This window comes from Corapipo altera, unplaced genomic scaffold (genome assembly GCF_003945725.1).
Source record: "Corapipo altera isolate COAL_440 unplaced genomic scaffold, ASM394572v1 64, whole genome shotgun sequence".
NCBI classification, from domain to species: Eukaryota; Metazoa; Chordata; class Aves; order Passeriformes; family Pipridae; genus Corapipo; species Corapipo altera.
In genome coordinates this window covers 8420622-8434932 of record NW_020884893.1, presented here as the reverse complement: position 1 = coordinate 8434932, position 14311 = coordinate 8420622, and positions in this window count along the sequence as shown.

The following is a 14311-nucleotide window of genomic DNA, read 5'->3' as shown; positions in this document are numbered from 1 at the left end:
TCTTCAAGGCGCTGTGTAATTCCTTCCTACTGACATATTCTGTCTCCTTTTTTTTATAATTTTTTTTTAGAGAGCCATACCTTCTGTTCATTTGAAAGTAAAGGAAGTGTAAACAAGTCTCAGCAAAAATACTAATTGTTTGTTGATACTGCTGGGAAGATGCTACTGTGGAATCAAAGGTCTGTGGATAAGATTAAATTAGAAGGGAGAAACATTATTATAACTTCTCATGTCTAGGACAGCCTCAGACTCACAATCTTTGCTTTTGGAAAAAATATTTTTAAATCACCCATGACAAGCCATTTCCAACCAGCTCTCACTTACTGTGGGGTGGTGAGAGTTTGCATATGGGCTGTGTTCAGATAGAGATAGAAAGAACTAAGAAACCCTTTTGATTTTAAATCTAAGCAAGAAGGGAGGGAAGAGATCCTTTTACTGCTGTATATGTAAATTGATCCATTTACATCCACAGTCTGTCCATTCTCTTAGTTCACAAGAATAGCTGGTAAAATGATGGGTTCCTACCCATGGAAAATCATTGCTAATTTTGAAGCAGAGGACCTCCTGTTTAGCAGTTTTTGGCTCAAGAAGTGTGATGACAGTGTCTGACCTTCCCTTCTCCTTGGATGCTCCTGATGAGCTTCCCATCATCTTCTGGCTCAGAGCCTTGTGGGATGAGTAGTGGCAGAGGAAAAGGCACCATGGTGCCAGAGGGAAGCATCACAGTGGGTTGTATTGGAGAGCCAGAAAGAGTCCAAATTTAGATAAATTGTTAGAAACCCGTTTGAAACTCTCCATGCTCTTACTGCCTTCGAATTGTGTGGGCAGGGGAGGAATCCCAGATGGAGGCAGAGCTTTTGCAGCAGGAGTACTTCACTGCAATGACCCTGGAGGAGGAAAGCAGGGCTGGTGGTGCCCAGTGGTGGAGTTTTCCCTCTATAGGGGTGGGGGGCAGAGCTTGGAAATTTCCAGAAATTTTGACCACAGTCTATACTTCACTCTCAAAAGAGATTTGCTCTTTTGAGAGAAGAAAGTTTTGAACACAACAGGTAAAGAACCCAATTTGCAAATTTTAATAGTTCCCATGTGTTTATTTCTTCTCCATCTGCATTTGATAATTTCTCTCAAGCTCTTTAGAGTCTTCAGCTGATGGGTAGGATTTTCACTTTAGCTTAAAAAAGCTGATGGTTTCAAGATTTAATTAAAAGTAGCATTTATGAAGTTTCCCCATTGCACGGGGAAGTATCTGCCCCAACCTGGTGCTGTAGATCAAATGATGCTGCTCCAGCTTTGAGAAGAGCCTTGGCTTGGGTCAGCAGTTCTGACTGTGTCTACAAGGTGAAATGGACACTTGGGAGTGATTATTTACAGCCCACCTCCCCTGCCTCACATTTCTTTTTTTACTGGAAAATACCAATTATCTTCTGTTTAAAATGCCATTAAGAGAAGCTCAGTCTGTGGGGAGGCAAACCAGGAGCTCTGGTAACCTTCAGTTGTATCCCTACGATGGGATTCACTAGGAGAGAGTCACCCAACCCCCCGTGCCCCTCCATGGCCTCACCAGGAGCATTTTCTTACTAAGCCAGATCTACACTCGAGGTGAATTGTGCAGCTGGATTTTTGAGCTGGGCATCTTCAGCAAGAACAGGTGCAATGGGAAGCTAAATAACAGATGAATAATTTTAACAGAAAAATGTAACACATTGCCCAGAGGTGCCTGATGATGTCATTTGCCTTGTTTTCCCCATGCTTGAGATGATGTGCTGTTCCCAACAAAAGGTGAAAGACTGCTCACCCCTCCGGATTCCTGCACGTTACAAATTAGATCCAGATGAAGCTGACTTTGATTTAAACACCCTTGCAGCAGGAACATCGGGGAGCTAATTAAACTTGCAGCAGTTCACCTTTGTGAGAGCTTAATTAGCTGAGATACTGCCTTCTCTATATTTATCTCCTGTAGTTTCCAGAGATACGTGTCAAAACGGGATTTGATTTGCAGGTTGTGTAACCACGAGTGTGCAGAAGCTCTTCAGTTCATCTCCCTGGAATGTTGGGTGATGTGTGGGGTCAATGGTAATTTTTTTTTTTTTTTACATGGAGCCTGAATATTCAAGGTCCCTATAGGTTTTCAGAGACACAAGTCCATAATTTTAACCTGAGTTGCACCGTGAGATGTGTCAAACCCTTGCAGCGTTTGAATTGCAAAAGCAAAACTGTTGCAGGTCCAGAGTCTTGTGTTTCACCTCTGCAGGTGTTTGGATCAGGAGCACAAAACCCCAGTTTGATAAATAGTCTTTATTTCCAAAGCACATCCACTTAAATAAAATAAATTTTTATTTATTTAAAATTTTTATTTATTTGTTTGTTTAAAATAAAGTAACAAAAGCCACTGAAATCCCACATCATCCCTCTGCACAGCACATGCCTTGCAGCAACTTTTCTTCTTGACTGGGTTTCTTGGGGTGTTAAATTTCTCCTTCTCTCCCTCTCCTCTGTTCTTTCTCATGTGGAGATGCAGGTGAAGGTTTTCAGTGCACATGGGGCAGAAACTGCCTTTACTGAGGGAAATGTGATGCTGGGTGGGAGAAGGACATACTGTTTGTGCATAGCATATTTTCCCTAAACCCATGTGTCTGCCAGTTCCATGAAAACCTTGAGGAAAGCTTAAAATCATGAGGCTCTAAAGATGATCCCAAGATTTGTTTTCATGTTTGATCTGCCTGTGATTTCTTAACCTCCTTTTTTTATTTTAGCTGCAAATATCAGATTTACAACCTTACATTACAAAATAAAAAAAAAATATAGATTGTTTTATGACTCCACAATCTGTAGTTTTAAAGGAAAGGCATTTCACAGGCAAGCTTTGTGAGAGTTGAGTTTGGAAAGTTTTGTTCATTTGTAGCATTTTTTTGGGCAGTTATCACTAAAATCCTCCCAAATCCCACCTCGGTAGCCCAGACTAAACCCGGTGACTCAGCTTTACCTTCTCTCTTTGAATGGTTTAAAGGCTCATATCCCAAACACCTGAGCATTGTGATTGTGTTTCATTGTTAGATTTGTACTCTCTGGATCTGGAAACTTTCCATTCCTCCTGAGAGACTGATACGACCAGTGGCTTCATTGAGCTGGCACAGAATGACACACACAGCCCAGGGTGCAAATAGCACCTTGATTCCTCAATGTATCTCCAAACAGGTTAGAAATAGCAGATGAACACTATTGTCAGTAAGGTCAGGTCACCTCTCATATATATTGTGAGAAAAGTCATTGTACTGACTGTAAAATTAAAAAAGTTATATAAAAATCATATAAATGCCACAGATCACTGCAGTTCTGGAAAAGAATTGCTTTAAAAGTACATATATCACTGCCTTCCCTCCAAAAATACCAGTGCTCTTGGACAATACCTGTGAACAGTCCATAACAGGGCAATAAATATTCATCAGGGCTTTGGTGGATGGCTTTGGAGGACTTCTAATTACCTCTAATTAGGCTTACAAAGCCTCCCTTGTGCACACTTAACTGCTGCAGACTTTTCTGGTTGTCAGTTCTTTCCTACCCTAAAGGCCAGCTCAGGGCTCTGCTCACACCTGGCACCTTCACACAGTGTCCTCTGCCAGGAGAAGGGATCCAGGGAAGGGAGGTGATAAATTAAGATGTGGGCCTGAGGAAAAGGGACTGTCCTGCCAGAGGTGGGGGGGGCAGTACCATCTCTGGGAAATGCAGGGAAATCAACCTTCCTCCCAGCAGTGAGGGGAGCATGGCTGGCACCATGGGGGTGCAGATCACAGCCTGAAAACATGGATTCCTGTGGAAATCAACACCCTGCTTGGCAGTGAGTCATATTTTGCCAGGAGCTAAATGTCCCAGGAGTGATGCTGGAGTGATCCCCAGGAGATGCTGTCAGCCCTGGCTTTTCCAAGCTCATTCTCTCTGATATCTCTGTGCTCAGCATATGATTTTTTAAATCTGATTTATGCAGCACCTGGTGGTCTTTGAACTGGAAAGTGTTGCTCTACATGGCAGCCTGGCCATTATGGATGTGAGCATCTCCCCTGTACCTGGTTCCTCCCTGTCTAAGGAAGGACTAAAATCAGCATTGGGTTAAGCCTTGTTAAGAAAGTTTGTGGGTGGCTGTGGGACCCTGAGCACAGACATCATGAGCTAAGGGGTCATTCCCTTGCTCCCAACTCCAAGACACTTCCAGGAAGCACTTGATCTTTTGTAGGGTGCCATTAGAAATACTCCCTAGGGAGCACTATCCCCAAATACTACAGTCCAACAAGCATCCCAGGTTTTCTGGGCACCAGTCCTTGGCGATGCTCTCTCACCACATCCACCACCACCAAACATGGGACTTTCCCCTGTTCATAGAATCCTGGAATCACAGACCAGTTTGGGTTGGAAGGGACCTTAAAGATCATCTCATTCCAACCCCCTGCCACAGCTCCTTTGTTTGGCTTTCATTCAGGGCAATCAGCCACTGCACAGCTTCCATGTGTGGCCATTAGCCAAGCCCTGGCACAGCAATGGCAATGTTGCCTGTCACTACATGATCAATGAGCCTTGAGAGGGAGGAAAAAGAAACAATAAAAAAAAGGCATTAAATGGTCTGATAATGGAACCTGAAGCTAGGCAGGAGGCACCCAACAAAGCTCCCACTATCCCAAGGCCAGGTCATCTTGCTCCAAAGTGGATTTCTGTATGTCTCTCAAGGTGGTAAAAGGAGAGGTTTTCTATGAAAAGATCTTTTTCTCCAATTGATTTCTTCTGGCTCTGCCTCTGATGTACTTTCACTGCACTGGGACCATTTATGAACTGCTGATCCTGCCAGCCACAGGGGAACCTTTACCATGTCCAGCACTGCCGTGCAGGAGGATGTGGTGGGACAGGTCCTACCCTTATCCACCCTGTGGGGATGCCCCTGGCCATCTCTAGCCTTGGATGCCTTAAGCACCCAGTAGCTTTATGGGAGTTGGGGTATAAATTTAAATTTTTGGTGCAGTGGTATCTGAGGGACAAGGAGAGCCTTGGCAGGGCTGGACAACACTATGTGGATAAAGCTAAAGGATGTACGTGGCTCTGAGCTCCTGCACTGTGACCCACACTGCTGACCCCCTTGGATATCACCTACACAGAGATCTTTGCAGGGACTGTTTTGCAGGCATCCTGTTTCCCATTTCATCAATTCCCATGGCTGCCAGCAGCTAGATTATTTGGGTAAAGCTGTTTGCATCTTGGATAATCACCGAGAAGCTGAGGTGCTGATCTAGAGTGATCAGTCCCCTCAAACATTTGGGGAATTGCTTGTAATCAGTTGTTGCTATGGCTCTGGACAGATTTCTCTGTATCCTAGCAATGATTGTCTCTGACTGAAGCTTTGACTGCTACAGTTGGGATCCTGATGGAAATATCCAGACTGTCAGCCCCTTGCCTGCTCTTGTACCGTCTCTTCCACGAATAATCTCCTGCCCCCTCCACAAAACTGATAGCTTGCCTCAGGCAACGTCATTCCTTGCAGCCAAGCAATTTACACCTTGCTGAAACGATTGTGATATTAAAATAACATCACTTCTGCAAAGGACCTGACTGGATTTTTAATAAACCGTGGGGCTGGTGTGGTCAGTGCTTATGAATCACTGGCTGTAACAGAGAGGAACCACTCGCTGCCTTCCCAACCACTGTCAGTGAATCTCCTTCCAGAAGCCTCATTGATTTTTTCCTGCATAATTTATACATTTGTGCTTTCCTTCTGCGTGACTAAAGGACCAAACAATGGCAGTGCTTTGAAGCAAATATCCCTCAACGAAACACCTTCATGAATTCCAAAGCTCTTTCACTGACAGAAGAAGAAAATGCTAAGTAGCAAAACCAGCAATAAAAAAATATTGATGTTATGTGGGTTTCAAAGCCAGAAAGTTTTCCACAGTTCCAGCAAACAGCATTTTCCAGAGTAGAGCAAGCCATGATGAAATGGAGCCAGAGGTTTGCCCTTTCTCAACTTGCTTCCCCCTGGAATTCTGCAGCAGCCTCACTGGCACAGGCTGAATGTTGTTGACACCTGGTTAAGGGCTGAGGTCTGGGGCTGCCAGTTCTTGGGGTTACACCACAGGGCTGGTGATGACTGCTCAACAGCCTCTGCCAATGAAGTCAAACAAGCATCTGACAGCCTCTGGTTTTTTTCCTTTCCTATAGCTGTAAAAAGTTATAGTAAAGAAATGAAGTATACGGTGTCTGTAGGATGGGGATAATAAAGATTGAAAAGAACCTCATATATGTGTATCATATCCCAGGATTTTTAAGAAAAACTCCTGCTCTTTGGACTATGACTCGTGTTTGCAGGCACTTCTCTATGTTAAGTGGTCAGCACTTTCTTCCTTGCACAGAGCAAAGCTCAGCCAGCCCAGTGATTTGAGTCTTCATTAAGGATCGAGATGAGAAATCTCTCTCCAGTAGAAAGGAGATGCCCTACTGGAGCCTCTTCTGCTGGAAGTGTTTTAATACACAGAGCAAAATGGCTCTTCAGTCCTGCAGCACAGCCTTTATATTTGCTGTTATAACTGATTGATTTTTCACTCTGTGCTGTGTGTAGCTCTCTGTCTGATTTCTATTTAAAAACCCCGTTGCTCAAGGAATTTATAAGTGTTTTGTGTTATATGATGTATATCCAAAGCCAAAGGATCAAACTCAATTGCTCTCATGTAGGAGCAGCTTTGTATCCACCAAAATTTTCAACCAACAAAATGGACATAATCTGTGATTTCAGTGTTCTCCTGTTCCAAGAACCTGGCTTGATTCCACTGCCAGTAACAGGATCATGACTGAGAATATTTGAGGATTGCAAATATTCTATTATAAGCACTTTCTGAATAGGCAGAGGGAATAATTTCTCCATACCCATCTTTTTTCCTTTACACAAATCTAACTTCTTGCTACAGCCCACAAATTAGTCAGCTCCTCTCTGCCTGCAGGAAAATGCTTTCATTAGGTTTTCAAGAAAAATAATGTTAGCACAAGCCTAGCTATTAATGAGAAGAGGTATTGTTATTTGCTGCCCATTTTCATGTGTGAAATAGTCTGGGGGAGTCCTTTTTAATTTCTCTTCTAGTCCATAACAGCAAAAATTGAAAGAACGGATGAACTTTTACTCCAGATGGTCTGAATAGTCCTGAGGATTCAAGGAAAGTAAGTAGAGACAGGTTGTTGTGGGTTTGGAGACTGTTTACAAAAAGAAATCATGCCAGTGTTCTTGTCTTCAAACTTCTAACCCCAGATCATTCTGTTGAGTTTGGTTGCATTTCCATCATCACAGATGAGAGGAGGTGGTAGATCTCATTCTTTGGGTGTACTTTGGGTGTTGGTTTGCCATGTGGGAACTTCAAACCCATGGAGCAGGAGATTAATCATACCAAGAGCTGTGTTCCATAAGGGAAGGAGCCATTTGATTTTTAAGCCCAGAGGCCAGAGACAGGAATGGATTTCTGTTCCTCCAAGTTCCATCAGAGCTGAACCTCTGATCTGAAACCAGTTTCCAGTTGGAAACACTCTACAGGAGATCAAAAGAGGAATATTTCATCCCCTTAGAGAACAAACTTTTATGTGTGTTGCTCAGTGTAGAAAATGTCTTCTTCCTCTTGAACAGTGAAATAAAAATGACATGACTGTTTCCATTTGCCAAGAGCATTTTCATCCTGAGCCAGCCCAAAGGCACAACTTGGTATTTTCAAGTGTCAATCAAAGATGCTTTCCCTTCAGCTGATGCAGGGTCCAACAATGGGCCATATGGGACATCAGTCTGTGCCAAAAGAAGAAGAATAGAATCAGGAATAAAATATGTCAAAGTATCTTCATGCTAATTCCAAGCTCTACAGTCACAGTGATGGGAGTTGTTGTAATCATGCCAGCCCAATCATCTTGGTTGGCAAAATTAGAAGCAGCCCAGGTATAAATATCCCTGAACTTTTGGATGTTTGGAGTGGCAGGATGAGGCCTAAAGACATCACAATAAATTGGTTTTGTAGACAAGTGCAAAAAATAACCGAGTTCTTAAATAGCATGAGACTGCTGTGGTTTTCTGACAATTTGCTGGGCATGGTCCAGATCTCCAAAGATATTCAGGCACTTGAAATCAAGTGTTTGTGTTCCTCTACTCAGACTGAGCAGTGTGTAGTGCTGTAAATAACTGCTGTGTAAATATAAGTGTTGCACATGAATCTGAACCCAAGTAAAGGCCAGTGTGTCATTACCATGCAGGACAAGAAGCTGTAATTTTAGAGGAAGATACTATAGGTTTTTTGGAAATCAGTGGGAAATGGGGGCCTTTTGGAAAAACTTCCTCCTTAATCAACAAAACTCTTGTGATCCAGAAAACCGTGGGAGTAACAGATGGCTGATGTTTCTTTTCCTGTGGGCCAGTCAGCAGGAAAATAATAGAAGCATATGTCTTAATGAGCAGAAAGAAGATGTGAGCCTGAAGGTACCAGTAGCATGGGAGATGGGTGCAGACAAGTCAGGTTGTACCTTCCTGGTTATTGAAGGGCTCTCTCATCTGTTGCACAAAAAGAAATGTGAAGGGAGAAAGGATCTTTGGCCCTAATCCAGGCTTATGGCATGTCTTTCTGGAGCTCTTGGATTGCCCCCTCTCCACCTTCCTAGGTGCACACTGGGGAGATGCAGCATCCACATCAGGTACCAGTGAGTGTGGCCACAGCCTGTCTGCAGACATAAAAAGCTCTAAACCCCCTTTTTTATTATTTTTTAACTATGAACATGGAATTTGTATAGGTACCAAAGGTATCTCAACTGGCTTGATCATAGCCAGACAGGATGTAGCATCTCAACAACTCCCAATTCCATACATTTCCTAAAAAAAAAAAACACCTTTCCTTTCCGGTTTGTTCTGTATTTCTGAAGATTCACATACTAAGACTGTCTGTCAGCTACATATGAATGAATCCAGCCAGTAGTGAGGAAACTGATGGAAAAATAAGAAGCTGGAACAGAACTGTCATGACAACATCTACTGCAGGAAGCTTTTGGATAGAGCGTAAGGAACTATAAACATGTATTTTTTTTTTTTCATCTCAGCTCTTCCTAACTTAAGAAAGAAAAAAATGCTGTTGAACTCTGGAAATCAGAAATCAGACTTTCAGGGTTGCTTCCAAAGCTGTGGGAAAGCTGCCCTTATTTCCCACACAAGCAAGGCAGGACCTTGGTGCCAATGAGTGTGAGCCAGTTACAACTCAACTATAATTGAGATTTAAGAGCTATCATTTCCTATTGGTTAACCAAGGAAATATTTATGGCCAAAGCTTTATGCCAAGCACAATATTTATGACCAAGTTTTTAGCACTGGCTGCATTTTTTAAATGCTGATTCTTGCACAGAGGACACAGATCCCATTCACACTGGTGTGGGCATGAAAACAAAGCCTGAAGTCATCAAGGCAGAGCTTGGAGTGGCAGTGGAAGCTCCCAGCTCCTGCTCTCCAGATGGATGGACAGATCATGCACTACTGAGCCTCTGCCCTTCATAGCCCAGGGTGTTCAGCAGATTTATGACACTTCACATCACGACATCAGGCCAGGAGCTCAGAGGAGGACAGGTTTGTACTGGCTGGGAAGCTGTGGTCTGTAGCTGTTGCTGATTATGGAAAGGAAAGGGAATAGATTTGTCAACCAGTCAACTCCAGATTTCCTTAGTGAGTAAATTGGGCAGTGTTTGCCCTCTGGTGAGGAAGGACAAGAGCCTAATTTAGATCTAAAAGCTGAGCAGTGAAACCAAAGCTATCCTTAGAGAACAAACTTGTCTGGAGAAACATGCTTCTGTTCTCTAATTTAAAAATCCATCTTCTTGGATCTTAAGAGAAGTGAAAGCCGCCTCCTTGCTCTTTAGGGGCTCTTTACAATGAATTCTGGCATTTACAAATAAGACATAGAGGTTCATCTGATCTGTAACATGAGCTCTTTAATAGTTGTAGAGCTGGAAGCCTTAATGAGGCCATGACTTACTGTTTTGCTTCCTTTCCTCTTTCAATAGTTGGCTCACTTTGTTTGTTGCTTTGTTTGAGCATAGCCAGAACCACAAATCCTCCTGTTGCTGTATTAATAAAGAACCCTATCCAGAAATTCCTGGGATATGTTTGAGTGAGCAACAGGGAAAGGAGAAATCCAGAGAAGAAGAAATGTCTGAATTAGTGCATTTTGTTGACATCATGAGTCATTGGTCAGAGAAAAAAAATTATCACTATTTTACACAGCTGTGGAAGGGAGAGGTTGGAACAAGTCAGGAGACAGAGGGGGTGAGAGAATTCCTCCTACTCTCCATCAGCACAGCCTGTTCAGAGGTAAACACAACTGGATTCTCCCCAGAGCTTCATTATGGAGTTAATCCTGCAAGGTACTGAGCTCCCTTAACTCCCAGCTCAGCAATGCATGAGAATTCCAAGGCAACACAATAGGTTGATGCTTTAGGGCTCTTGTGCTTGGATTCAAATCTTAATGAGCACAACAGAGAGGAGGGAGGGATGCTGCATTAGCCCTCCTGCCCTGCTGTGAAGTGTATGTATTGTCTGCTCCAAGCCCCATTGAGCATCTCGGCAGGGCTGGAACACAGGGGGCTGCCCAGGGTCAGGGCTGGGGTGTCCTCACAGGACAACATGTGTCTGCAGTGTCCCAGGAACACAGGGCTGGCTGCCAGGCTGGGGGCTGCCAGTGTTATCTGTTCACTGGGTGAATTTTGAGAGGGAAATGAGTCTAGAAGGGAATCGTGGGTGATGCAGCTTTGGAGCATCTCACATCAGACATGTTGCTCATGGCCAATGGACACCTGGGTTCCTCCTGTGGGTGCTGTAAGTTTTGCAAAGCCAAGACAGTGCCTTTGTCTGCAGAGTCTGGACATTGCCATGAAGATGCTCCAGGAAATAATAAGAGGCTACATTAGTATTCTGTGGCTGGAAACCCATCCACTCCACAGCCAACTTCCAAGAAGGCAAGAAACCTGGGAGAAGCCTGGGTTCCACAGACATATCTACTGCTTTGTAAATAGCCATTACTGCATTTGCTGCTTCACTCTGTTGAGTTACTGTTGTTCTTACTCCCATGCAGGTGTCTTGGCTCGCTGGCATGGCCAGAAGTCTGTTACAAAGGAAAAATCTTCGATTTAGTTAAAAATGTCTTTCAAAGTCTGCTGTCACTTCGGAGACAAACTGAAATAAATCTGAATAAATCAGTCACTCCTGTGAGGCCAGCAGTACCTCGCAGATTTCCCCAGAGGCAAATGGAGCCTGCTCTGCTGAGAAACAGCCTTGCACATCCCTCTGCTCTGCTCATTTCAGTGCACTTTTCACTGAAAGGAGATCTCTGCCCCTTCAGTGTTGGTTTTCTCCTTACTGCTTTTGCTCCACCTGAAGCCTCTGTTGATGACAAAGCAGTTAGGAATAGGAGAAGGAAATCTTTATCACAGGACTGGAGACAGAAAAAAATTCAGATCACCTTTGAATGCAAAGATGGTTTTTCTCAAGCATTCCATTAACCTGCTTTGTCCCCTGTGTCAAGCCCAGACAGGGAACAAGTAAGGAGATATTATCATTATTATGTCTCACTTCTGTAGATTTAAACATTCAGATGTCATTTTACAAAATAAACAGAGGTCAAGGGCTTGCCCTGGAGAGCTGGCTGTGACATCCAAGACAAGATCATGGAGAGAGAGGGCAAATTCAAAGGAAGTGTGCAGTCCTAGGATTCCCTGTCAGTGCAGCCGCCTCTGCCTTCTTCAGCAGCTGATTTTTTTTCAATATTGAACTAGTGCTGGCAGGAGAGGGGGCTCAGACACAGTCTATGTGCAGGCACCCACTTCTCAGGGACATTCAATCCCATTATGTCAGTGCCTTTTGCAGGATAAAATTATTTGAGAAAGGGCTAAAGTAGACAAGAGATTTACAGGAGTGCAGAATGCAAGGCAGTGCAGTCAACAGTTACCAGATCCTTGCAAAATCATGGAATTCCGTTAAATGACCCAAACCACTTGAAACTGAGCTTGTTACTGGCTGTCTCTTATTCCAAGGACAAGTTGAGATTTCATTGAAAACCTTGGGGAAAACACTACCTTGGTTCTGTTTTGTTCAGTCTACAGTCTTCAATAGCTGGGATTTTTGAGTCAGTTTTTCTGAACATCTGGATTACCCAAATTATCTACGTCTTTATCAGAAAAAGGAAGATAATAATGATGAGAAGGCTTGGAGCCGGGCACCTGGAAATAAGGCTGGAGTCACAGCTTTCTACCACAATAAAAAAAAATCATTAAAACCTTTAAATGGCATGTTTTGTTCCAGTCAGAGTCCCTTGCACATGTACCAGTGGAAGTCATCGCCTTCCAAATACACACAGGAGCTGATGGAAATTTTGTTATGGCCCAATGATGCAGAAAGAAACTGGCAGTGAGATTTAACAAGGTCACTTCAAGGCATAGAAACCTCTGTAAAATATGCTCATTCCCCACATGGCCAGGGAGGTGAGGGATAAACCTTTCACTTATAGGAAATAGTGATTTACTATTAATTTCCAGAAGAAGGAAATCCTTTTTTAATCAAAATAATTTATAGGGTTAATCTAAAGGCAGTGTTTGCTCGCCAGCACAGAAACCAAGGCAAGGTGAAGATGGATGGGGTTTGTCCATGGGATTTGAATCAGCTCAGCACAGGAGGGCCTGTAGTCAAGGATACCTGTATTATTTATGGCCAGGGTTTTCAAAAGGGAATAGATGGCCTTGGATCCCCTGGGTTTGGTCGCCCAACGTGTGACCTGTGCAGAGTACCAGCCTCCTTGAAAAAAACAGCCTATTGAAATCCTATTTCCCACTATTTCCTTTGGGAATCTGTAAGATTTGTTGTATCTGGTGCTTGTTGCTGGTTGTAGATGGGCTGAAATCCAGGATTCCCCCACTGAATGCTGCTGGATTGCAACTGAGCACGACTGAACCCAGCAAGGAGCAGAGGAGCCTGCAAATTCCACAGGGAAAAAGGGTTTAAACAAATGTTGGTATTTTTTTTCTGGTTGTTTCTTGGGAAGGTGTAGCTGCAGTAGGTGACTGAGTGATGCTGGTTTTGCCCCGATGAGGAGTGATTGCCCCTCTGCTACTCTGTTCCTGGCTATGGGAGAGGTGCTCAGTGCTACACAGGACCCGGCTCTCAGGATGTAATCCCACACTTCAGCTTCGAGTTAATTTGGTCTCACATCTGCTGCTTATTAAATTAATGCTGGATGGTTCCCTAAAATGAGCACCACAGATTTTTATAGCATATCACAGGTGCTCAGGTGCTGCACTGAGGGTCAGGGCACCGAAAGCAAAGCAGGGAACTGTACAGGAGTCCACACAGCCATGGGAAAATACAGTGTGGTTTGTTGCTGGAAAGGCTGACAATTGCTGAGGAAGTGATGAGATAAGAAAAACAAGACAAGTTGAGTTTGGTACTACACTGATGTTATTTATAATCTCACTACAGACCTAATTTCTCTTGTGACTGTAATCCTCCCCATTTGCAGCAAGCAATTTATTATATTGGAAGATATTTGAGATGCTTTGGGAGTAGAGAAATTATTATACATAAAATATGTAGCTAATACTATTAGAACAGACTTTGATTAATTTTACAGCTGGCAACACTACCCGTGCCTGAAAATTAAATCCATTTGCTATCCGTGTGGAAGTAATTGTGTTGATATCAAAGCTAGTTTTAAACTGAAATGGGGAGAGCTCTATTCCATGTCTCCCATGCAAGGAATCAGGGATGAGAGATGAAGGGCTAGAGTAATAATTTCTTGCTAGCACAAGGAATTATCCTTTCCTCCACAAAATTTTCAAGACTTCAACAGAGTTTTTTATGATATATTTAAGGTATATTCAAGCATATAGATAAATTCAAGTGACCTCATCTCAGTCTCGCCTTTGATTTGCAATATTGCCCATGGGGCAGAGACTAATATTTGTATTTGTACTACATGTTTGTACAGCACCAAGCACAGCAGAGCCCTGCTCTCATGAGCAGGTTCATCACCCCAGTAAACATCGGCAGTGAAGATTCGTGCCCAAGCCAGAAATATCTCAGTCTAATTACACTGGAGTGATTTTGAAAGGCAGTTGGACAAGATTAAAGAGACAGCTTTCGTTAATTAAAGACTGTTTGGGCTTCCGGTGCTATAATGATCCCAGCTGGCCCCGTATCCTCCACCTCTGGCTGCAGCTGGGCTCTGCGTATCTCCCCCTTTATTTCTCCTGCTAAAAGTTTTCCTCCCTGCAGCCTGTTTGCTGGAAC